The following is a 26354-nucleotide window of genomic DNA, read 5'->3' on the forward strand; positions in this document are numbered from 1 at the left end:
AAAAAAAAAAAAAAAAAAAAAAAAAAACTCTTACAACTTAACAACAAAATGACCAACAATTCAATTCAAAAATAAGCAAAGGACCTTGAATAGACATTTCCCCACAGTAGATATACAAATGACCAATGTAAAAAAACATGAAAAAATGTTCAAAATTTTTGATTATCAAAGAAATACAAATGAAAACCATAACACTTTATACCCACTACAATGGCCATAATTTAAAAATTAAAATTTTAAATTTAAGAAAACAGAAAATAACAAGTGTTAGTGAGGATATGGAGAAATAGAAACACTTGTACATTGGTGTTTCTATTAAATAATGTATTAAATATTAAAATAGTGTAGCCATTGTGAAAAAGTTTGGTGGTCCTCAAAAAGCTAAATACAGAATTACCACATAACCTAGCAATTCCAATCCTAGCTATATATCCGAAAGAACCGGACAGGTACTCAAGCAAATACTTGTTTGTGAACGTTCATAACAGCATGATTCACAACCAAAGAGTTGTTGATCCAAATGTCCATCAACAGATGAATGGATAAACAAATTATTATATATAAATTCAGAATCTAACTTCAACCTCAGTGAGGCTTAGCCCCCTCAGGATACCTGCTGTTACATCGATGTGAGGTTTCAATTTGTGTCTCCCTTTATTTGATCCAGCTGTTCCTACAAAGCTTAGATACAAATTTATGATCCATAGCCAGAAACAGGGCAGACCTTGTTAAAGCATTTCCATGGATTTTACCTTATTATATTCCCTTATTTTCACCTTGACAGTTTTATCTTTCTTATCTTACCTTTCTATTCACTACCTCAATTTTGAGGGAGGACAAGATGGAATATAAATAGCAGGAAAATAAAAGTGAATGTCATATTACCAATCTATATGGGAGTAAGCAACCTGCCTATAGATGTAACTGCAGCCCATCTCTGTGCAATGGTGAAATAATCCACCATTAGGGTAGTAATACTTAACATAAATTCTTTAACTTTCCTTATATAGTAGCAGCTTGCTTTCAATCAACGATATTAAATTATGGCACTTATCAGAAATCTTAATCTAAAATGATATACTATCCAGTTCCTTTCTTAGACCAGGGGAATTATTAATACTTGACAGGACTAGCCTTCTAATACAACTGTTTTCTCCATTTTAACATATAATTTTATCCTTGTAATAATAGTTCAATTGTGTTTTTGTGTTTTATTGTCAGCTTCAAATCTATTTTGAAAATAAGCAAAGTTAACCAAAGAATGTGAGAATAACTCAACAGCCAATACTTAATTCCTGGTGTTGAACGCCTGACCTCAGGCAATCCACCTGCCTCAGTCTCCTAAAGTACTGAGATTACAGGCGTGAGCCACTGCGCCTGGCCACGTATAGCATTTTTTAAATATCAAGTAAGAAAAAAGTGTGCACAAGCACATCAAGTTATATTCTTACCCCAATTTAGGAAGCACTAATCTAATAAACAGCAACAATGATGCCCTGAGTGACCAGACAGCCAAGAGCAGGGGTTACCAAAATCAAAGCAATATAATCTCGGAATGGCTTCATATTCACACTAGTATTAGTGGCAACAGAGTGGAGGTCTTAGCCTAAGTAAACACCTTGATGATGTACAGGCACTACCAGGACCTAACACAAGCTCCCCACAAAAGACAAAGATTCAGATCCTACGGACAGTGGCAGGCCACTACATCTCTGAGTACCACCTAAGTACTTGACAACACTGCTATCCTATGCTTTTATAGAAAATGCATTTATTTTCCACTAAGTGTTCTGGCATACAACTTTACTGGAACCTGTTTACACAGCTACTAATTTATTCAAAAAAGAGAAAATACACACAAAAAATTTTACTACCCGCAGGATATGTCACAGTTAATGGTAATTAATCAAACGGTTTCCCCTCATGTAGAAAACTAGCCACAGAAATAACCATATCAAGGATCAATGGAGCATCTGTTTCATCCTTTAATAAAATCAACAGGCAGAATGCTGCTCACATTTTCTGGTGTGTTTAAAGAAAACATTTTAGAGAAAGGAGCTGTATTTTATTTAAAAAAGAAAAAAGAAATCCAAATCTTTCCTAACTTCATTTACTACCTCAATTAATTTCTTTTACATATGAACACAAACATATTAACACAGATGCACTTGATTATAAATGTACATAAAAAATCCAGGTCATTTTGAAGATAAATGTGAAGATAGAGTTTTAGGAATTTCTGTTGGTATTTTAGGAAAGCAAATTTCATTTAAGAGTTCTGTATGTCTGTTTCTATGCATCCAAATAGTATAAGCATGTTTATTTAAAATGTCTAATCTTCTGAACTCATGTCTACCTAACAAAGTGATGGAAAATTTCCCCCTCCATATATGGCAAGCTTATTTTATAAAATAACCTAAATGTGGGTATTTATATTGCCTTTATTACTGCTGCTATCACCAAAATTCAGAGTATTTTGTTATCTATGCCCAATCTAAATCCCACAAGGAGCTTCACTCCTATGCTTTTCAGCAAATCAATATTCGTACAGTGAAACCTGAATTTAAACGAGTGCCATTTTAACCAACACAGCAGTACTTTTCAGTGCATCGGCAATTTTGTCAGCTAAAATACTTTAAACATAAAAGTATATGCTGGTGTGTCCGTGGTGAGTAACCTATCTGAAAAATATATAATTTAACACCTCCAACAATTTCATTTATCTTTCTGATTTAATGTATTTCAAAGAATTAGGATTATGCTTTTTTCCTGGAAATGTCTGAACATATTTCCTGGAATGATCTAACAATACCTATGGCTAGATTAGGGCCTTAACTCTAAGACCACAATGAATACTATTAATAGTACCTTAGGCTTCAATAGCAGTTACAATGTGGCCTGCACTGCTTAAATCACTTGACATATAAATAAATATAGTCCTCACAACAACCCTATGAGGTATGTATACTATTACTTTCTCCGTTTTATCACTGAAGAAACTGAGGCAGGGAGAAGATAAGTAACTTGCCCCAAGTGACAAGGGGCAGGGGTCAGGATTCAAACCCAGGCAGGCTGTCCAAAGTCCTTTTTTTTGTTTTTTGTTTTGAGAATGGTTGACCTCAATACAATCCAAGAATAAAAAAGATAATTCTCTTTATGAACTTAATAACAAATAGTAAATTAGTAGATTCTACCTAGCTACTTAAGAGACAGTTGCCTTCTTTTATTGAGTTGCCAGGATACCTAAATGGTGTTTTTGAGGCCTAGAAAATTAAAGAGTGGCCACAAAGTCCCCTATTCTGCTAAGTACAAATCTCCTTCCTTTCTCTGCCCAAAGTTTAAAATTTCCGCATGTCCTCTGAACATTTTCTGTGTTGTCAATCACATGTCATCAGAACAGTCTCCAATAAAGGCCTGATAGTGGCCATAATATCCGTACACAAATATTCTACCCGACAATAGTCAAAGACCTATAAACAGTAGCAGGGTCTGCTCTAATGACTTCCAATTATTAAAATGAAAGACTTCCAAAAGAAAGTGAGAAAAAAGTAGAATCTATGTGGAGAATGGAGGGGGACTCATATGGTTTGGTTCTGTCACCACCCAAATCTTATCTTGAATTGTAGTTCCCATAATCTCCATGTGTCATGGGAGGGACCTGGTGAAAGGTAATTTCATCACGGGAGGTGGTTACCCTCATGCTGTTCTCATGATGTGAGTGCGTTTTCGTGAGATCTGATGGCTTTATAAAAGGCTTTTCCCCCTTTTGCACTTCTCCTTCCTGCCATCATGTGAAAAAGGATGTGTTTGCTACCCCTTCCATGACAATTGTAAGTTTCCTGAGGCTTCCCCAGCCATGCTGAACTGTAAGTTAATTAAACCTCTTTCCTTTACAAATTACCCAGCCTCAGGTATGCCTTTATTAGCAGCATGAGAATGGACTAATACAGGGATGCAGACATGAATTCAACCGGCATGCACAAGGACTTTGTGACCAGTGTGTAACTATGCTTACTTCACGAAATCATATTTCAGAACCTGGTCAGGAATAACATGGTCAAGAAAAGTTCAAGATGTACAACAAATGGAATCATCAGGTACAGTGGTTCAGATAACCAGGCTGAACTTGTACTGGGCAGATCTAGATTCACGTAAGAGAAATTAAGACCAATAGGTAGGCCACAGAATCCACTTTTTTGCCCAGAGAAGAAAGCTTTAGTTTAGTTAATTTCAAAGTCACAGAGAGAGAATAGGCTTCAGGGCTCCAATTCTTAGGAAACAAGTAGGCAAAAAAAGAGGTTCTGGGACTCAGGTATATAAGAAGGGTGAATCAAGTCACAGCTTTGAAATTTTACCTTTGTCTTTAGCTTTCTCTTGACTCTCACCCACTAATGAAGATCTCTAACCTCCCAAATTTCTAGCCCAAAATACAGATACACATTTTTAGACCCAATGTGTGCTCTTTTGTTCTCTTCAACCATACTTCTAAATGAGAACCAGGGCAGATATAATCACTTCTATTCATTGCTTAATAACTGTTTAAATCTGTTTTAACAAGCTCATACATTTGCCTTTCTGTATTTTACCTTAAATTGAAGACTGCAAGGCTTCATCTTTTAATGAAGATATCAACAGGCAGAAAAACAATGAGGAGGAAGGGAGGTTGATGATGAAATCCCCCAGACAGAGAATCAACCGTATTTCTTTTTTTTTTTCTTTTTTGAGACAGAGTCTTGCTCTGTCACCCAGGCTGGAGTACACTGGCCACAGAGTAAATATTTTAAGCTTTGCAAGATACATACATTCGATATGCCTATTCTTGGTCTTTTCTTCCGAACTATTTAAAAATGTAAAAACCATTCTTAGCTAGTGGACCATAAAAAACAGGTGACTGGCCAGATTTAGTTCACAGGCCATAGTTTGGGGAAATCTACATTAGACTAATTCCCACTCTTCAAATAGATATAGATGGCATATAGATAATGTCACAGTTAGCGAAATATGGATTTATTTAAAAGTATGATTAGAGTTTAAGTAACTTTCTATCAATATTATTTTCTCAGTTAAGAGATAACAGAATTAGAGGCAGAATCTTGTAGCATTCCAAAGTATGTTTTTACATTATAAAGGCTTGTTCATTCTCAAACAGACTAAGGAAAACCACTCGAAAATGTTTACATGAATCTGCCTTTTTCCCGCTAAACATAATCTAAACCTTGCATTCCCATCCCCAGGTCCCAAAATTCCCAGCTATATATTGTTGCTTTCAGGGTTTGTTTTTATTGTTTCTTTTTTAACTGACACTATTTTGGTTTATGTTTAACATGTTTTTCATACTTCCTCTCTTTATCTAGCATTCTGGAATACAGCCCTATAATTAATCTATTCCTGGCCAAGTGCAGTGGTTCATGCCTGTAATCCCAGCACTTTGGGAGGCCAAAGTGGGCAGACAGCTTGAGCTCAGGAGTTCAAAACCAGCCTGGACAACATGGTGAGACTTCATCTCTACCAAAAATACAAAAAAAAAAAAAAAAAGCTGGATGTGGTAGTATGCTCCTGTGGTCCCAGCTACTAGGGTGACTGAGATGGGAAAAGCAATCACTTGACCCTGGGGAACGGAGAATGCAGTAAGCTGAGATTGTGCCACCGCACCCTAGCCTGAGTGATAGAGTGAGATGCTATCATAAATAAATAAATAAATAAATAAATAAATGAATAAATAAATAAAATTAATCTATTACTGATATAGGGTCTGTGAATATGAAATAGGGCAGTGGGACACTTCATCTTTGTTAAGGGTCAACTACATGAGAGCATTTGTGCACAATGTGCCACAATCTTCTCAGCTTTTCCCTACAAAAACAAATATATATTCATATCAGGATTGCCCTGGAAATAGCCACAGGACTACAAAGGGTATACCACAATCCAGCTACCAAATATGAGTATTTAAGCTTTTAAGCTTTGTGGTGCTTTTGTTTTTAACAGCTACAACAAATGCCACAGAAAGAAAGAAAAATATATACATAAAATATATATAATCTTTTGTTTATTTAATTTACTAGATTCCATTAGGTGAGATCTAAATTACTAGAATAAAAAGGAGGAAATGTCTCTAAACAAATGCAGGAAAACATGTCCAATATGTAAATCCCAAATCCTATAGGATATATCTGCCATGGGCTTATTCTTCCTTGATTAAAACATCAATATTAAAATTTCAGCTTTGATGCTGAGACCCTAAATAGCAAAGCAGCAGCTGATCATCAAAACAGTAGATACATTCTTTATTTTTAGCAGAATTTATTTTTAAATCATAAAACAATATATAATCATTGTAAGAAAAGAATATATAGGCCAGGCACAGTGGCTTATGCCTGTAATCCCAGCACTTTGGGTGGCCAACGCAGGCAGATCACCTGAGGGCAAGAGTTCAACACCAGCCTGGCCAACATGGCAAAACCCTGTCTCTACTAAAAATACAAAAATTAGTCAGGCATGGTGGCACATGCCCGTAATCCCTGGTACTTGGCGAGCTGAAGCAGGATAATCACTGGAACCCGGGAGGTGGAGGTTGCAGTAAGCCGAGATCACACCACTGAACTCCAGCATGGGTAACAAGAGAGAAACTCCATCTCAAAAAAAAAAGAATATATAGCAAAAAAAAGATAATAAAAATCACTCATAGCACCAATATGAGAGACAAACCATTTTAAAACTTTAATATTTTCTTTCCAGTCTTTTGTCTTTTATTTTTTTTTCTTTTTTTTGAAACAGTCTCACTCTGTCGCCCAGGCTGGAGTGCAGTGGTGCAATCTCGGCTCACTGCAACCTCCGCCTCCCAGGTTCAAGCGATTCTTGTGCCTCAGCCTCCTGCGTAGCTGGGACTACAGGTGCGTGCTACCACATCCAGGTAATTTTTTATTTTTAGTACAGACGGGGTTTCGCCATGTTGGCCAGGCTGGTCTCAAACTCCTAACCTCAGATGATCTGCCCACCTTGGCCTCCCAAAGTGCTGGGATTACAGGCATGAGCCACCGCACTCAGTCCCTTTCCAGTCTTTTTTCTATACTTTCTAATAATTTGATCAATTTTATAAAATCAGGAGCATAATCCAAGGAGAGAGGAAATCAAACTATCTCTGTTTGCACACAATATGATTCTATACCTAAGGAATCCCATAGTCTCTGCCCAAAAGCTCCTAAATCTGATAAACAACTTCAGCAAAGTTTCATGATACAAAATTAATGTACAAAGAAACAGTAGCATTTCCACACACCAACAACATCCAAGCTGAAAGCCAAAGCAAGAATACAATGCCATGCACAATAGTCACAAAAAGAAAAATACCTAGGAATACAACTAACCAGGGAGGTGAAAGATCTCTACAATGAGAAGTCCAAAATTGTCATTGTAAATTTCTCAGAGAAATCAGAGATGACACAAACAAATGGAAAAACATTCCATGCTCATGGAGAGGAAGAACAAATATTTTTAAAATGGCCATACTGTCCAAAGCAATTTACAGATTCAATGCTATTTCTGTCAAACTACCAATGACATTCTTCACTAAATTAGAAAATAGTATTTCAAAATTCATATGAAACCCCAAAAAAGCCCAAATGGCCCAAGAAATTCTAAGCAAAAAGAACAAAGTTGGAGCATCATGTTACCAGACTTTAAACTATACTACAAGGCTACAATAACCAAAACAGCAAGGTACTAGTACAAAAACAGACCATAGACCAATGGAACAGAATAGAGAGCCTAGAAATAAAGTCATACATCTACAACCATCTGATCTTCAACAAAGTTGACAAAAACAAGCAATGAGGAAAGGACTCCCTCTTCAATAAATGGTGCTGGCATAACTGGCTAGCCATATGCAGAAGATTGAAGCTGGACTTCTTCTTTACAGCATATACAAAAATCAACTCAAGGTGAATTAAAGACCTAAATGTAAAACCTAAAACTATAAAAACCCTGGAAGAACCCAGGAAATACCATTCTGGATATAGGCCCTGGCAAAGATTTCACGACAAAGGCACCAAAAGCGATTGCAACTGCACAGCAAAAGAAATTATCAACAGAGTAAATAGACAAGCTACAGAATGGAAGAAAATATTTTCGCAAACTATGCTTCGAACAAAGATCTAATATCCGGACTCTATAAGGAGCTTTATGGATGAGTTTTTAGGGTTTTCTAAGTATTCGATTCTGTCATCAGTAAACAGTGACAATTTGACTTCCTCTTTACCAATTTGGATGCCCTTTATTTCTTTGTCTTGTCTGATTGCTCTGGTTAAGACTTCTAGTACTATGTTGAATAGAAGTGATGAAAGTGGGCTTTCTTGTCTTGTTTTGGTTCTCAGGGGGAATGCTTTCAACTTTTCCCCATTCAGTATAATGTTGACTGTGGGTTTGTTATAGATGGCTTTTATTACATTAAGGTATGTCCCTTTAATGCTGATTTTGCTAAGGGTTTTAATCACAAAGCGATACTGGATTTTGTCAAATGCATTTTCTGCATCTATTGAGATGATCATACAATTTTTGTTTTTAATTCTGTTTATGTAGTATATAAAAAAGAAAACTACAGACCTTTGTTAATGTCTATGTTGATTTCCTTGTTGACCCAAAGATCATTTATTGATTTGCATATGTTAAACCAATCCTGCATCCCTGGTATGAAATTCACTTGATCATGGTGCATTTATCTTTTTGATATGCTATTGGATTCAGTTAGCTAGTATTTTGTTAAGGATTTTTGCACCTATGTTAATCAGGAATATTGGTCTGTAGCTTTTTTGTTGTTGTTGTTACGTCCTTTCCTGGTTTTGGTATTAGGGAATACTGGCTTCCCAGAATGATTTAGGGAGGATTCCCTCTTTCTCTGTTGGAATCATTTCAGTAGGATTGGTAGCAATTCTTCTTTGAATGTCTAATAGAATTCAGCTGTAAATCCATCTGTTCCTGGACTTTTTTTTGTTGGTAATTTTTAAATTATTGTTTCAATCTCACTAATTGTTACTGGTCTGTTCAGAGTTTCTATTTCTTCCTGGTTTAATATAGGAGGTTGTATATATCCAGGAATTTATCCATTTCCTCTAGGTTTTCTAGTCTGTAGCCATAAGGGTGTTCATAGTAGCCTTGAATAATCTCTTGTATGTCTGTAGTATCGGTTGTAATATCTCCCATTTCATTTCAGATTAAGCTTATTTGGATCTTCTCTCTTCTTTGTCTTGGTTAAACTAATCTATCAATTTTGTTTATCTTTTTAAAGAACCAAGTTTTGTTTCACTTATCTTTTGCCTTTTCATGTTTGTTTCAGTTTCATTTAGTTCTACTCCAATCTTTGTTATTTCATTTCTTCTGCTGGGTTTGGGTTTGGTTTGTTCTTGTTTCTCCAGTTCTTTGAGGTGACCTTAGACTGCCTATTTGTGCTCTTTCACACTTTTTGATGTAGACATTTAGTTGCTATGAACTTTCCTCTTAGCATCGCTTTTGCTGTATCCCAGAGGTTTTGATCAGTTATCAGTATATTATCATTCAGTTCAAAGAATTTGTTAATGTCTATGTTGATTTCATTGTTGACCCAAAGATCATTCAGGAGCAGATTATTTCATTCCCATGTTGAGGGGTCCTGTTGGAATTAATTTCCAATTTTATTCCACTGTGGTCTGAGAAAGGAGTACTTGATATAATTTAAATTTTCTTTTTTTTTTTTTTTTTTTGAGATGGAGTCTTGCTCTGTCACCCAGACTGGAGTGCAATGGCATGATCTCAGCTCACTGCAACCTCTACCACCCAGGTTCAAGCAATTCTCCTGTCTCAACCTCCCAAGCTGCTGGGACTACAGGCGCACACCACAACACCCAGCTAATTTTTGTATTTTTAGTACAGACAGGGTTTCACCATACTGATCGGGCTGTTATTGAACTCCTGACCTCAGGTGATCTACCCGCCTTGGCCTCCCAAAGTGGGTATAATCCCCAAAGGGATTATAGGAATGTAATTCCAAAGTGGGTGGGATAATGCAACCATGCCCAGCTCAATTTTCTTAAATTTATTGAGACTTATTTTGTGGCCTATATTATAGTCTATCTTGGAGAATGTTCCATGGGCTGATGAAAAGAATGTATATTCTGCAGTTGTTGGGTGGAATGTTCTGTAAATATCTGTTAAGTCCATTTGTTCTAAGGTATAGTTTAAGACCACTGTTTTTCTGTTGACTTTCTGTCTTGACAACCTGTCTAGTGCTATCAGTGGAGTACTGAAGTCCCTCACTATTATTGTGTTGCCATCTATCTCATTTCTTAGGTCTAGTAGTAATTGTTTTGTACATTTGGGAGCTCCGGTGTTAGGTGCATATATATTTAGAATTGTGATATTTTCCTGCTGGACTAATTCTTCTATCATTATATAATGTTCCTCTTTGTCCTTTTTAACTGTTGTTGCTTTAAAGTCTGTTTTGTCTGATATAAGAATAGCTACTCCTGTTTGCTTTTGATTTCTATGTTTCCATTTGCATGGAATATCTTTTTCTACCTCTTTACCTTAAGTTTATGTGAGTCCTATGTGTTAGGTGAGTCTCTTGAAGACAGCAGATACTTGGTTGGTGGATTTTTATCCATTCTGCCATTCTGTATCTTTTAAGTGGAGCATTTAGGCCATTTACATTCAGTGCTAGTATTGAAATATGAGGTACTGCTCTATTCATCATGCTAGTTGTTGCCTCAATACCTTGTGTTTTTTTCATTGTGTTATTGTTTTATAGGCCCTGTAAGATTTATGCTTTAAAGAGGTTCTATTTTGGTGTATGTTGAGGTTTTGCATCAAGATTTAGAACTCCTCTTAGCATTTCTTGTAGTACTGGCTTGGTAGTGGCAAGTTCTCTCAGCATTTGTCTGAAAAAGAGTTTATCCTTCATTTATGAAGCTTAGTTTCACTGGATACAAAATTATTAGATGATGATTATTCTGTTTAAGGAAACTAAAGATAGGACCCCAATCCCTTCTGGCTTGTAGGGTTTCTGCTGAGAAATCTGCCATTAATCTGATAGGTTTTCCTTTATAGGTCACCTGATGTTTTTATCTCACAGCTCTTAAGATTCTTTCCTTTGTCTTGACTTTAGATAACCTGATGACTATGTGCCTAGGTCATGATCTTTTTGCAATGAATTTCCCAGATGTTCTTTGAGCTTCTTATATTTGGATGTCTAGATCTCTAGCAAGACCAGGGAAGTTTTCCTTGATTATTCCCTCAAATAAGTTTTCCAAAGTTTTAGATTTTTCTTCTTCCTTAGGAATACCAATTATTATGTTTGGTCGTTTAACATAATCTCAAATTTCTTGGAGGCTTTGTTCATTTATTTAATTCTTTTTTTCTTAGTCTTTGTCAGATGGTTAATTCAAAGCCTTGTCTTCAAGCTCTGAAGTTCTTTCTACTTGTTCAATTCTATTGTTGAAACTTTCCAGTGTATTTTGCATTTCTCTAAGTGTGTCTTTCATTTCCAGAAGTTGTGATTATCTTTTGTTTACAATATCTATTTCTCTGGAGACTTTTTCATCCATATCCTGCGTTGTTTTTTTAATTTCTTTAAGTTGATTTTCACCTTTCTCTGGTGCCTCCTTGACAAGTAGCTTAATAATCAACCTTCTGAATTCTTTAACTAGCAATTCAGAGATTTCTTCTTGGTTTGGATTCATTGCTGGGTAGCTTGTGATCTTTTGGGGATCACATTCTGTCATATTACCAGAATTCCTTTTCTGGTTCCTTCTTACTTGGGGAGATTGCTTCAGTGGAAAGATCTGGAACTCAAGAGCAGCTGTTCAGATTTTTTTTTGTCCCACAGGGTGGTCCCTTGACGTGGTGCTCTCCCCCTTCCCCTAGACATGGGGCTTCCTGAGAGACAGACTGCAGTGATTGTTATTGCCTTTCTGGATATAGCCACCCAGTAGGCCTATTAGGCTCTGGGCTGGTGCTGGGGAATGTCTGCAAAGAGTCCTGTGATGTGATCCATCTTCAGGTATCCCAGCCATGGACACCAGCACCTGCTCTGGTGGAAGTGGGAGGGGAGTAAAGTGGACTCTGTGGGAGTCCTTGGTTTTAGTTTTGTTTAGTGCACGGGTTTTCTCAAATGCTGGTTATGCTAGCTGTGAAGCTGTCACATAGACAGACTCGGGACCTCTGGTTAGCCAGGGTATTGCAGGTGGTGGAATTAGCTGTTGTTTTCTCCTTCTTTCGAGCAGGGTTCTGTTATGAGTTGCTATAATAACTTGAGGTGGTTGGTCTCCTGCCAGGAGGTGGTGCTTTCAAGAGAGCACTTGCTGCAGTAGTAGAAGGGGGATATAACCTTGCTCTACATAGGCAAGGATAAGTGCTCTGCTTTCTCAGGCGATGGGCAGGGCCATAGAACTCCCAAGAGTTTATGTCTTTTGTCTTTGGCTACTAGGATGGGTAGAGGAAAAACATCAGGTGGGGACAGGGCTAGGTGGGTCTGAACTCAGACTCTCCTTGGGTAGGATTTGCTGCAGCCACTGAGGGGGACGGAGGGTAGTTCTCAGGCCAATAGAGCTATGTTCCCAGGGAGATTATGCCTGCCTCTGCTGCACCATACAGGTCATCAGGGAAGCAGGGAAAGTCAGCAATGACAGGTATCTATCACCCAGCTCCCAGCAAGGCCAGTCTCACTCCTGCCATGCCTGGATAACAGCACTGAGTTTATATCCAGCAGCTGGCAAGCAGGGCTGAGATCTTGCCCCAGACTGCAAGCCTCCCTGCTGAGAAAGCAAGCAGGGCTCTCAGGCCTTGCCCCTCCCCACCTGCCTGCACCTTTGGCTACAGCTTCCGCACTCGTATCTGCACTTCCTGTTCACTCCCCAACCCTAGATTCTAATCAGGAAAATTCATGCTTAGTCAAAATTACTACAAAGTTCAGCTAGGAGTTTCCTTTACTCTGTGGCCCCTCCCCAATTCCACTGGCTGCCTTCCCTTCCCCAAAGACACCTGTGAGATAAGGCCAGGAATGGCTTCCCTGGACTCTAGCTGAGGACCTGGAGTGCCTACAAGGCTCTTCCCACTACTTCTTCTACTTTTATATTTCACTCAGCTCCCTAAATCCGTCTCAGCTCTAGGTAAGGTTAAATCTCCTGTGACCTGGATTTTCAGGATTTTCAGGTTCCCAGTGAGATGTGGGTGCAGAGGCAGACTTTTCCTCCTCTCACATCGTGGGAACTCATGTAGCGTTTGCAGCGGTAAGCTGCTTCTTTCAAAGGGTCTGTGAATTCTTTCAGTTTTCCTGATATGTTCCTGTGGTGGTTCTTGGAGCAAAAGTTCACAACGTGAGTGTCCATATGCTGTTCTGTCTGTCTAAGTGGGAGCTGCCCGTTAATCCTGTCTCCTATCTGGCATTTTCCCACTCTCTCTCCACCAGCTAGAGTTATTTTACAAAGGTAGGAAGCATGTAGAATTGGTAGAAGTCAGTTGGCTCATTTAAATATTCATTGTTCTTTCATATAATCAATATTCAATACTTATGTTGGGTGATGGACACACAGAAATAAATAAGATGCAGCTCACAGTCTAAAAACTGAACAAACAACTAAAACAGTTTGATGAGTCAGATGAAAGGAAAATAATGGAATACTATGGCAGCATTTGCAATCCCATTACTGGGTATATACCCAAAGGAATAAGTTGTTCTGCCAAAAAGACACATGCACTCACATGCTAATCACAGCACTATTCACAACAGTAAAGACATAGAGTCACCCTAGGTGCTCATCAACAGTAGATTGGATAAAGAAAATGTAGTATATGTACACGATGGAATATTATGCAGCCACAAGGAAAGAATGAAATCACATCCTTTGTAACAACATGGATGCAGCTGGAGGTCATTATCCTAAGAGAATTAATGCAGGAACAGAAAACCAAATACCACATGTTCTCATTTATAAGTGGGAGCTAAATATTGTGTACACAGGGACAAAAAGATGGGAACAACAGACACTGGAGACTATTAGAGTGGAGAGAGAGGGAGGGGGCAAAGAGTTGAAAAATTACCTATTGGGTACTATACTCACTACCTAGGTAACAGGACCATTTATACTCCAAACCTTAGCATCACACAATATACCCATATAACAAACCTGCACATATGGATAAAAGAGAAGCATTGTCCACAATGAATGACTGACTGTGGAGGAGCTACACTGGTGAATGCAGAGGAGTGTCATGATCAGAATACGCTGGCCATAATATAAAGAAATGAATGGAAAGAAAACACCAATTATAGTGGTTGAGAAGAGAGATGATGAAGGCCTGGACCACATTCCTTACAATGGAATGTGGAGAAGTAGAAGTGTGGTTTTAAGAGAGATTTAGTAGGTGAACTCAAGAGTCCCAAGCAGATATGCAGGGGGAAGAGAATGAAGTCAAGGATAATCCTAGATTTCTGGCTTGAGCTACTGAAAAAGAAAGGCAGCAAAGCACAGTAATTAGGACTACACGCTCTAGAAACAGACAGCCTGGTTTGAATTCCATCTCCACTAATTAATACTTTTGTGACCTTGAGATAATTTCTTAAACTCTATGTGGTTCAGTTTCCTTATCTATACGATGAGAAAAACAATAGAATGTATCTCAAAGGATTTTGTAAGGGATTACATGAAGATCTTAGAATAGTGCCTGGCACACAGGAAACACATGATAAATGTTAGCTACATTTGGTTGATGGTTGATGGTGATGCCATTCACCAATACAGGGAATATGAAAGAAGGCACGGATTTCAGGTGTGAAGAACAATGAGTTCAATGCCAGATATGGTAACCTGACCTGACTGTGGGACATCCAGGAGGCAGCTGCTACGGGGCTAAAGCTTAGGAGAGAGTTGTGGGAGTCGGATACTACTTGATAAGGTGGATGCTAAGGTGATGTCTGAGCAAGTTCCTAGCCAACATGAAAAAGCAGGCCCTGAGGGAAGAACACGTGAGTGAGATGTGGAAAGAAGAAAAAGCTTGGAAATTTCCTAAATCCAAGGGATGAGCAGAGGAAAAAAAGACTGAAAAGAAGAGGAAGACTCACGAACGATTCTTCTAATAAAGTACCATAAAAACTAAAGAAAAAAACAAAAATATGAATGACATTGAGATGAGGAAAATATATCATCATCCACAGGGAACAGGCTTAGAGATAAGAAATAAAGGGCAGGAACAAAAGATACATCTCAATAAAAAGTGGCATTCCCTAGAATAGTGTTTTAAAGTTTACTATTTGAAAGAACTACCTAGAAGAACTGCATAATGAAATCTCCAAGTTTATAAGGGCCAAAGGCTCTTTTCCTTATCAAGAAGGAGAAGCCTCAGAAAATTGTTATATACTAGGCAAGAAAATATTTTTCTTTCTTTTTTTTTTTCAAATGGAGTTTCGTTCTTGTTGCCTAGGCTGGAGCGCAGTGGTGCGGTCTCGGCTCACTGCAACCTCCACCTCCCAGGTTCAAGTGATTCTCCTGCCTCAGCCTCCCGAGTAGCTTGGTGTAAATTACAGGTGCCCGACACCACGCCCAGCTACTGTTTGTGTTTTTAGTAAACACGGGGTTTCACCATGTTGATCAGGCTGGTCTCAAACTCCTGACCTAAGGTGATCCACCTGCCTCGGTCTCCCAAAGTGCTGGGATTACAGACGTGAGCCACTGCAACCGGCAAGAAAATATTTTTCAAGGAAAGAAATCAGAACATAATCTGGCTTCAGCAAAAAATAATCCAGAATGCATTTTGCAAATAAATTTCTGGCCCCAAGTTTTCAGTTACTAAACCCAAAGAGCCATTTTAAATCACATCAATTTTGGGCTTAAAGAAAGTGAGAGACATCCATTTAATCCAGATCATAGACACGAGAACTACTTTGGAGAGCTTGTTAAAATGCACATAAACTGAGTTATCCAAGACCTATTGAATCAAAATCTCTTGGTATGCGGTCAGGAAAAATTATCTGCTTCTTGAAATGTCTAAAACAAGGTTACCAGATGATTCGTATGCGCACAGTTTGAGAACTCCTAATGTATCTGCTCAGGAGACCAACGACAAGAAAAAATAAATGGCTTGCACAATAGCACATATCAGAATCATCTAGAGCAGGGGTCCCCAACCTCCGAGACCCAGACTGGTACCAGTCTGTGGCCTGTTAAGAACCAAGCCTCCAAGCAGGAGGTGAGCAGTGGCTGAGCATTACTTCCTGAGCTCCACCCCCTGTTAGATTAGCAGTGGCATTAGATTCTCATAGGAGCGCAAACCTTATCATGAAATGAACATGTGAGGGATCTAGGTTGCACGCTCCTTATGAGAATCTAACTAACGCCTGATGATCTGAGGTGGAACAGTTTCATTTTCAAGCCACCCCCTCCCCATCATCCATGGAAAAATTGTCTTTCACAAAACCGATCCCTGGTGCCAAAAGGTTGGAGACTGCTGACCTAGAGGGCTTCTTAAATATAAATTTCAGACAGGCACAGTGGCCCACGCCTGTAATCCCAACACTTTGGGAGGCTAAGGCAGGCAGATTGCTTGAACCCAGGAGTTCAAGAAGGTAGGGCAACATGGTGAAACCCATCTCTACAAAAAATACAAAAATTAACCAGGCATGGTGGCAGGTGCCTGTCATCCCAGCTACTCAGGAAGTTGAGGTGGGAGGATCGATTGAGCCCGGGCAGCCAAAGCTTCAGTGAGCCAAGAACGTGCCACTGCACTCTAGTCTGGGCAACCAGAGTGAGGCCCTGTCTCAAAAAAACAAAAACAAAAACCAAAAAACAAAACTCTGAGCTCCACCCTCTGAGCTTCTGAATCAGCCCAAGAATTTACATTTCCAACAACTTCCCAGGTGAAGTTTGCACCATTCATCTGGGGACCACACTTTGAGAAACTCTAGTCTAGACTAGAGTTGTTAGAGACTTTTCTCTGAGTACATCAGTTCAGTGTGGCACTACTTACTTAAAGATCAAGACAAGGGTATTTCAGAAAGGATGTTAAAAATGAAATGGAAAACATGACCAAACATAAATTATACATACTTATTTTAAGCCATTCTGGTCAATTAGAACAGGAAAAAAAAAAAAAAAAAAGCTGGAAAAGATCCAAACTATGCTAGAAAGAAATTATAAGGGTCATAGAATATGTGAGGAGACCAAAATGGATGAATTAATTAAAAGACTACATTTACAAAAGAAGGCAGAGATAGATTATAATCTAAAAATCGATAAAATTATGAAAAGATATGTGCAAAATGAACAAATTTCAGATTTACAGTATTATGCAGGTGGTTTGACTATTTGACCCAAACAAGTCACTTTTGGGGTATCTTTTTGTGTTATTTACTAAAACAGTTTTGGGGCTAGATTTTTATTCAAAGCCACTTTTGAAAATGGTTTCCCACTGGCTCCCCACACAAAGCCAGGGAAGCCACAGAGAAATATTCCTCACTCACCATCCCAATTCTGCATGACTCAGACATTCTCGGCATTAAATTAGAAAGGACAGCCTTCTAATGCTGCCATAACTGCTATTCTTTTCTCATGTAGACGACTTTTAACCCTGAAATAGCATATTCAAATATACAATTCTCTCAACAGCTCAGAATATCTGTAATTCCCTCTATCTAACTGCTATTTGTCTCACTGTTCTGAGAACACATCCAAATTTCATATCAGCTGAATTCTACTGACAGCCTCTCCTCAGGACTATCATACACATTTTGCATCATACTGTCTTCAAGCTTTCAGAGTCCATCTTCAAACACATTTTCCACTTGGGTGGTCCTTGCTATGCTACCTTTAGTATCCAGCATCATTTCCTCAGAAGAAACCAATACACCCAAGTGTTAGATCCTTTCATTATCCAAGTCAGTCCTACAACCATCTAAGCTATTCTCTCTACCTTCTTAGTATCCTTGCCAGGCCTTCCTGTTTACATATATTTGCTTTTGTTCTCTTCACATCCCACTCCCAAAGTCTCCTGCACAACTCAAAATAACCTCACATCTAAGGCAACAATATTTGGTTTCTGACCTTTTCCAAACCAGTATAAATATCATTCTATCACTCACGCTGCTTTCTAGAAGAGGCAAGAACATGTTCCAAACAACTTCTGCTGTACAGACAGGTGAATGGTTGTAAATTATTCCCAGGATTCATGAGTGGCTGATTTTTTATCATAAGAATGTTGATTCTGCTTATGACCTTGAAATTAAAGCTCCCTTAAACATCAGAGGATCTCTCATTGGTTGGAGTTAACTGGGAAAAGCCCTGTAACAGGGGATACACACACACATTCTCAACTTAAGACCGAAACTCAGAGTTCGTCAGAGTCAAATCCCAAATTTAAAAAGTCACTACCCAACAAATGACTAACATAAAACTTAAACATAGGCTCAATGCCTATTAACAATTATTAAATCTTAGTCTAAATTGAGCTCCAAATTTATGCAATATCACTTTGTTCCTGAAATACCTTAATTAGAAACAGAACTTCATGAGAATTCCTACATGGACATAAAACAGCTATTTATGATTATCAGCTTTTCTTTTCCTTATGTTAAACTGTCCCTAAAATGATAGACTTGGAAGAGTGGAGGAAGGGAAGGTTAGGGAGAGATTTCTTAAAGGACACAAAATTACAGCTAGATAGTTAACTAGTCATTCTACCATGGTATGGAACAGGATAACTTATTCCTCCTATCTAGCTGTAATTTTGGATCTGTTAACAAATGTTTCCCTAAGGCTCCCTTCCCCCCACTCTTCCCAGAAAAGCACACAATCATAAATAGCTGTTTTGTGTCTACACAATAACTTGCACTAAATTTTTTAAAATACAAAGATCCTAGGTAGAGGTCTGATTTTACTGGACCGGAGTGCCAATCTCCGTTGACATTCACTTGCAATATGCAGATTCCCAAGTCCTGCTCCTACCATTCTGATTCTGATTTTGACACACTAGTTTCAGGCCTACTAATATGAAATTTTTAATGTGTATTTTTAACAAGCACTCTAGTAACACTTTGGGACATATTGCAAAACACCCCCCCACCCCCACAGGAAGATCATTTATAAGAGGCAAATTATAAAGCCTTAGAGGTATATCTAGTAAGGAAGTTTCTGATTAACATAGGAGCTCTTCTACGATACTAACAGATTGACTTACTGATTTTAATAAGAAAGAATATCAACATTTATACAGTCAAATAAATCGTATATGCCTCTGTAAATTATGAAGCCTGATCAATTATTTTAACAATACTACCATTACTTGAAATTCAGAGTCACTTCTTAGAATTTATTTTCAATACAGTGTATGAGTCTTCAAATTACAAATTACAAAAAGGAAAATTGGTTTCCTTATGTTATTGCTCCTTCTTGGTTTTGATCAAAATTCGAGAACCCCAGGTATGATCAATCACCCAAGCTCTAAATGAGTTTAGACTATTTTCTAAGTATATCCTTACAAGGTTGATATCTGCCACTAGAGAAAACAGGATGCTTAGAAGAATACTACCAGAGGGTCAAGATGCAGTTCTTAAGAAAAGATTTTTAAATGCTTTGCATAGAGGATAGAGTATAGCCTCTCCCTAAGACATTTTAAACAAGACAATGTTCACTTGGATGTGTAAGTTCAAGTAGACTTGCTTTAAAAAAAAAAAAAAAGGATAACATATTATTGAGCACTACTGAACACATGTCAATAATAATGAGAAAAGAAGACATTACCTGGGGCTGCTGTCTTCAGTAACCTACTGCTGGGTTGTATTTGCTCACTTCACTCTTCAGAGGAGCGGAAAGATTTCTCTAACATTTGGCTCTGCTGGAAACCCCTAGAAGAAGACTTTAAAAATCTGTGAAGAGGAATAAAAATAATAATTAATAAACTGCAAAATCCAATCTGAGTATCTCTATTTTTTCTCCGCTCCCATTTACCACTACATGTTGTACACTGAGTGGGTTCTCCCAGTGTGCATTTGTCTTCACCATAAAAAAATAAATAAATAAGCAAAAAGCAAATCTTTATTTAGAAATCTGAATGCTAGCCAAAAATGAGAAACTCCTGCTGGGTAACAGAAAATAAAAAAGGATTCTTCCATCTTATAAGAGATGTCAAATAATTATGTGCTTCTTTTAGGAGTGAAAAAAAGTGTGAAAGTAAATCCACATCCATGGGACAACAGCATCATATTAAGATAATAATCATAGCATAATATAAAATAGCAAAGAAAAGAGCACAAAAAACTTTTTATAAACAATTTCAAAAAATGTACAATATTCCCAAATATTTCCGAGTAACTCTGACCTCTCTAGATACTGACACTCTGACCTCTCTAGATACTGACAATTGAAAGTTCAGGTTTTTGCCATCCAATGGGCAAAGTCTACTTTGGTCTTAGACACACATCTCCTATCATCAGGTCTAACTGGCAAGATCAAATGTGTCGCTTAATGCCTGTCCTACAACCAGAAAAACATGAGCTTGAAGAGAAGCAGGCTAGGAAATTATCCTACCTGGAAGAAACACAGAGAACAAAACCTAGATGTGTCCAAGAGAGCAATAAGAACATCTAGAGAGTCTAACCCTTAGCAGTTAGCCAGAAGCTAACATAAATACTAAACAAAACCACAAGAAGCCACTATTCAACATCACAATAAGTGGAAGCCAGAGAAAATGTCCAAGAGAGTACATTTTTAAAGGAAATAATAAATACTATACTTAAATTTAAAACACAGAAACAGGCTGCTATGCCTATGGAGTAGCCATTCTTTTATTCCTTTACTTTCTTAATAAACTTGCCTTCACTTTACTCCATGGATTTGCCCCCAATTTTTTCTTGCGTAGGTGCAAGAAGCCTCTCTTAGGGTTTTAAAAAAATAAAAAATAAACATGGAAACGATTTAAATGCCAATAACTGAGGAAGTCAGTTTGTCACAAACCATACATTTGCCACAACCACATAATTTACTTAATCACAATTCTGTCGGCCATTAAAACTTTTATTCCATAATGTGTATATAAAATATACTTCAAAACATCAAGCTGTACATAATACCTACAATTTTATGTCAATTTTTTTAAGTAATTTTTAAATAAAAAAGAAAGATGTTATGAGTTACAATAAAATGAGAAAATATAGTTTATAATACAAAGTGGAAAGAAAAAGCAGTATACAATGTTGTAATTACATATGATCACAACTACTTATGCTAAAGAAAAAAATAAGATGCAATTTCTTCTGATACAGTTACATATAATAGGTAAAATAGTTCTTATCTTTAGTTGGGTTGAGGGGAGCAATTAAAGTCAGAGTCCTGTACAACAAATATCTTTTTGAAATCTCTATACAGCCATGATTTCTCAAGCCCCAAAGGTTAAGCCACTCATTCACATAATTTTTCTGCAATAGTCCAATATAATAAAAGATGGCCCTAGAAGTCTTTACAAAAGGTGTTGCGTATGTGTGTTTAACCTATGTGTGTATATGTGTCAAAGGCTCAGAATGTACCTTTTCTTATAACAAATATTTCGTGAAAAGAAAAAAATGGGGGTATGGGGACACAATGTGACCTAAATCTTCAAAACTAGGCACAGGAGTAACAGTGGCCAGGCATGAGAAGAGTGGAGTATGAAAAGTAAAAGATAATGTTTTGCATGCAAAAAACAAATTCTTCATATTCAAATTTCCTCAATACCCTCAAATCAGCCTTCTTCGCTCTAATCAATTAATCATTTATTAACCACCTGGGAACTACTAGTATCACCTCATAACCAAATCTCAGGCCATTTAATCACAAGGGGTTTTACAAGTAACAGAATTCTCTTTTTTCCATACCCCACATGAACAGTTTTATCATCACGTGCTGGAGAGACACAGGCTCTTTTACCTCCTCTTAAGAACTACAGATTGCTGCCAGATGCTTTTCAGGTGATTTCAAGGCTTTTCTCATCTTGCAACTTGTGAATTATGAAAGGACATCCCTAATTCATGAGAAATACTTCTCCCATCTCAGTGTCCATTATCATATATCCTCCCCTTACACTCTACAATTTTAGGCACTCGCACACATATGCTTTTACTTAGGTAATAAGGCATTACTGGGTATCAGTTAAGGGCTTTACTAAGAACCACTCTTATATTTTACCATCATGATTCTGCCAGCAGCAAAGCTTCATGACTTCAAAGGAAGCCAAGTCCTTTGACAGTAATGCACAGAATGACATCGAAAGCAAGGTTAAATGGAACTCAAGTAAATTGAAAGAACTCTCTTAAAATTCACGGTTCTTGTTAATTCTCTTGGTTGTCATCTCATTTAAAACAAAATATGTCTCCTGCTAAAAGGGGGGAAGTTGGCAGTTAACGATTCAGTCATACTCAAATCTCTCCCCAGGCAAATGCTTTCCTTCTAACAAAACATTCTACCTCCACATAATAAAATCAAATTCAGGCTCACAGTCCTTCTGTGTAATAGCTATATCACATCCCTAATTTCAACAGAGGAACAAAATTTAAAGCTCATTTCCAGATGGCATAAATTCAGTGAACTTAGACCTCTACTATGTCAAGTTCAGAAATATGCTAATAGGCAGAGAGTACACAAAAGCACAGCAAAACCACCAAATGAACACTGTTGGGGTGGTGAGAAAGAATTAATATCCACATCATGGATTTCTCCATATACCAGAGAAACAAATGGGGGTGGGGTGCACATTTATACAGGAGGTGTGGATTATCCATAGTATTGTATTAATTGATCTGTAATATAATCAAACACTTTCCTGGAGGATAATTAACCAACCAACCAATGAAGAGAGGAGTTTCAAACAATTCAACAAGTTTTCAAATACATGAAGCTGACTATGAGCTAATTATTGAATAATTTCATTCTCAAAAAGGATTGAACTGGGACAGGTAATACATTACATTCACATGTGGAAACTCCCATAGTAGAACAAAATATTCTACACAGGTCCACAAACTTCACTGATTCCATTAAGCACGCTAATAATAATTTAAAGTCTTAAAATGGATGAACCCATACTGATCACTTAAATGCAATCCCTGAGTTTTACAGAGGATAAAACTGAAGCACAGAGAGGATGAGTGACCTGTTCAAAATTAAGTTGTGGTAAAAGATGAAGACAGAGGTAGAAGCCATGTCTTCTAAGTCTCACAGTTATACTGTCTTCTCCACATTAAGCTCACAATTCTTCAACAATGTATCCATTAAGTTGATTTCATTCCTCCTCTCAACAGTAAACTTCTAAAGCTTTAGGAAAAGTTGAACCAAATGAAGCTTCAATCTTCAATTTCCATTCAATCAATCCCTGAGATTTCACATTAATTACACACAATTCTTTTTTACCCAAGAAACTCAGTGTAATTTGGGTGACTTTGGGAGGGTCTCAACTACAAAACAAATTCATGAATTGGTGCATATCACAAGGGAAGGAAAAAAAGCAGGCAGAGACCACAAGTATCTTAGATATACACCAAGAATACTGACTTATTAAAATGAATAATGAAGGTGAATGAAACCAAATTCTAGTATTAAAGCGATGTTTCCCAATGTGACAACTACTCATAAGGTGGTTTTTTTAAGTAGTCATTGTTTAAGGTTCTGTAGTTAAATAAATTTGGGAAAATGCCACATTCTAAATGTTCTTCTTGAATATTTACAAAGCACAGTATGTGTATTAAGGCTCTAAGAAGGCCTTGTAGAAAATAAGTTTGCTTAGTTTTGTTCAGCCCGGTATTATTTGACATCTTTGGTTTGCAGAGCTAGTATTGACAACCTCTAAGAAACATACTTCAGGAAGTATATACAGTATTCTTGGTAAAAAACCCAAGTCTGACACTCATTAAGCAGTATTTATAATGAGATGACCTCCCTCTTCCAGACTCAACTGTTAAAATCAACTTGTGAGGCAAAGGAACCTTGTTTTACAATGAAAATTGCCAACACCACTAGCATGTAATAAGTGCTAAGAGCAAGGCATGTGCTATGTGCAGATTTTTTTTGAAATGAGGCTAGGCATGTCTTCAGCCACCAAGTTAGCTTTCCCAGAAATTGCACCTTTTCATAGATAAACAAAACATCTTATATAAACCTTTTTTACACAAATAAACATATTACACTATTTTATACATTGGCAATGTTTCCAAATTGGTACATAAAGAGAATTCACTGGTGTGCATTTTTATGACCGCACATTTTGAAGTGTACAGCAGTAACATAATGTATTGATTCAGTATCCTATTATGAGCATTAGGTTGTTCCCAACCTTTAGCCATTATAAACACTACTACAATGAGCACCTTTGTACATAAATAATTTTCTCATGCATGTAATAAGTATGTACAGTATATGCAGAATACATTCATAGTTTGTATGAATGTTTGTATATCTAGGAATGTGTTTTTGTATCTAGGATAATTTTCTAAAATTGAAATTCCTGGACAAAGCAATACAAAATTTTTCATATTATAGATTTTGCCAATTGCCCACTAAATAGACTAATGTTTTGCACCTATATGCTCTACAGAATAGGTTATAAGACTGTAATCTTTGTCCATCTAACAGTGATAAATGGTACCTCGGTGTAGTTGTAATGTGCATATCTGTGATAATGGGTGAAGTTAAGCATCTTTCCGTATGTTTAAAAGCCACTGTTATTTCCCTTCCTTTAGACTATTTGTATCCTTAGTCCACTTTTCTTCTGGGTTGTTGGACTTTTTCTTATGGATTTTAGGAGCTTTTATTAAGAAAATTAGTCCCTTCGAGATTTGAGAAGCAAATATTTTCCCCAATTTTCTTGTTCCTTGAAGTATGCAGAAGCTATTCAGGTTTTTTTTAAAAATGCAATCAAATATATCAATCTCTTCTTTTATGGCTTCTCAGTTTTCTGTCTTACTTAGAAGGGCCATATGTACATACTCCAAGATTATAAAATAATTTTCCCATGTCATTCTACAATCTAGTTTATATTTTAAATTTGTTTATCATAGATTGATTTTTGGCTTAACATTTGAGATACTGCTGCAAATAGTACCTTTTCCCCCAGACAGCTACCTGGTTATTCCTCAGTCCTGGAACTCAGCAACTTTACCCAACTAATTTGAAATACCACCTTTATCATATGCTAAATATGGTATCTGGCAATACCAATGTTTCAATTATTGTAGACTTACTAAGGTAGATTTTATTCTCTTTTTCAGAATTGTCCTATTTGTGGTTGTTTACTTTTCCAAATGACCATAGAACCAGGTTGCTTAGAGCCCCCAAAAAACCTGTTGTTATTTTTACAGGAATTACCTTAAAATACAGATTAATTCACAGAGAATTGGCATCTTTGCATCCAAGAATATGATGGGACATTTCCATGTTTTCATATCTTTTTTTTACACTTCAGGAGCATTTTTAAATGCCTTCACATATTATTTTCTTAAGTTTATTCTTAGGTGTTTCATCCTTTTATGCTAATGGCCTTTTCCCCAATGTATCTTCTAACTGGTTATTGTTAGCATATATGGAAGTTATGAATGTTGACACATTACTTTGGTATCCAGGCACATTTATAGATTATCATATTCTTCATAATTAGCTTTTCATTTTATTCTCTTGGATATTCAGGTCACATATTCCCATTATTTGCAAACAACATTCATTTACCTCCTTTCTGATTTTTATACCTTGATAACTTCATTTTTTTCTCTCATCCAGCAGCACTGGTTTATGATTCCAAATACCATTAACAATTAGTGAAAATAGTGTTCTTATTTTGGGTTCTGATGTTTATGGAAATGCTCTCAGATTTCCTATTTAGGCTCAGATGGTTTGGGGTTGAGATGAACATACTTTACTTTGCTAAGGGTATTTTCCTACTATATTTTGAAGGGTTTTTATAAAATCAATAATAGGGCCAGGTGCAATGGCTCACAACTGTAATCCCAGCTCTTTTGGAGGCTGAGGTAAGAGGATTTCTTAAGGCCAGGAGTTCAAGACCAGCCTGGGTAACATAGCAAGACTTCGTCTCTACAAAAAAAAAATGAAATAAAAAAATTAGCCAGGCATGGTGGTGCACACCTGTAATGTCAGCTTCCCAGTTACTCAGGAGGCTGAGGTGTGAGAACTGTTTGAGCCCAGGAGTTTGAGGCTGCAGTGAGCCATGATCATGCCACTGTGCTCCAGCCTGGGCAAAAGAGTGAGACCCTGTCTCAAAAACAAAGCAAAACAAAACGAAAACGGCCGGACACAGTGGCTCACGCCTGTAATCCCAGCACTTTGGGAGGCCAAGGCAGGCGAATCACGAGGTCAAAAGAT

At 37.3% G+C, this 26354-nt stretch overlaps 1 protein-coding gene across 1 annotated transcript in view; it reads right to left on the reverse strand.

Moving 5' to 3' along the window:
* FHIP1A (FHF complex subunit HOOK interacting protein 1A) overlaps positions 1 to 26354 on the reverse strand; it is a 273945-nt gene that overhangs the window by 170351 nt on the left and 77240 nt on the right. The window contains exon 2 of the mRNA XM_017871129.1: positions 19758 to 19882. The gene's annotated coding sequence lies outside the window, so the exon portion shown is untranslated. The remainder of the gene's footprint in view (positions 1 to 19757; positions 19883 to 26354) is intronic.

This window comes from Rhinopithecus bieti, unplaced genomic scaffold (genome assembly GCF_001698545.2).
Source record: "Rhinopithecus bieti isolate Rb0 unplaced genomic scaffold, ASM169854v2 scaffold_3878, whole genome shotgun sequence".
Lineage (NCBI taxonomy): Eukaryota > Metazoa > Chordata > Mammalia > Primates > Cercopithecidae > Rhinopithecus > Rhinopithecus bieti.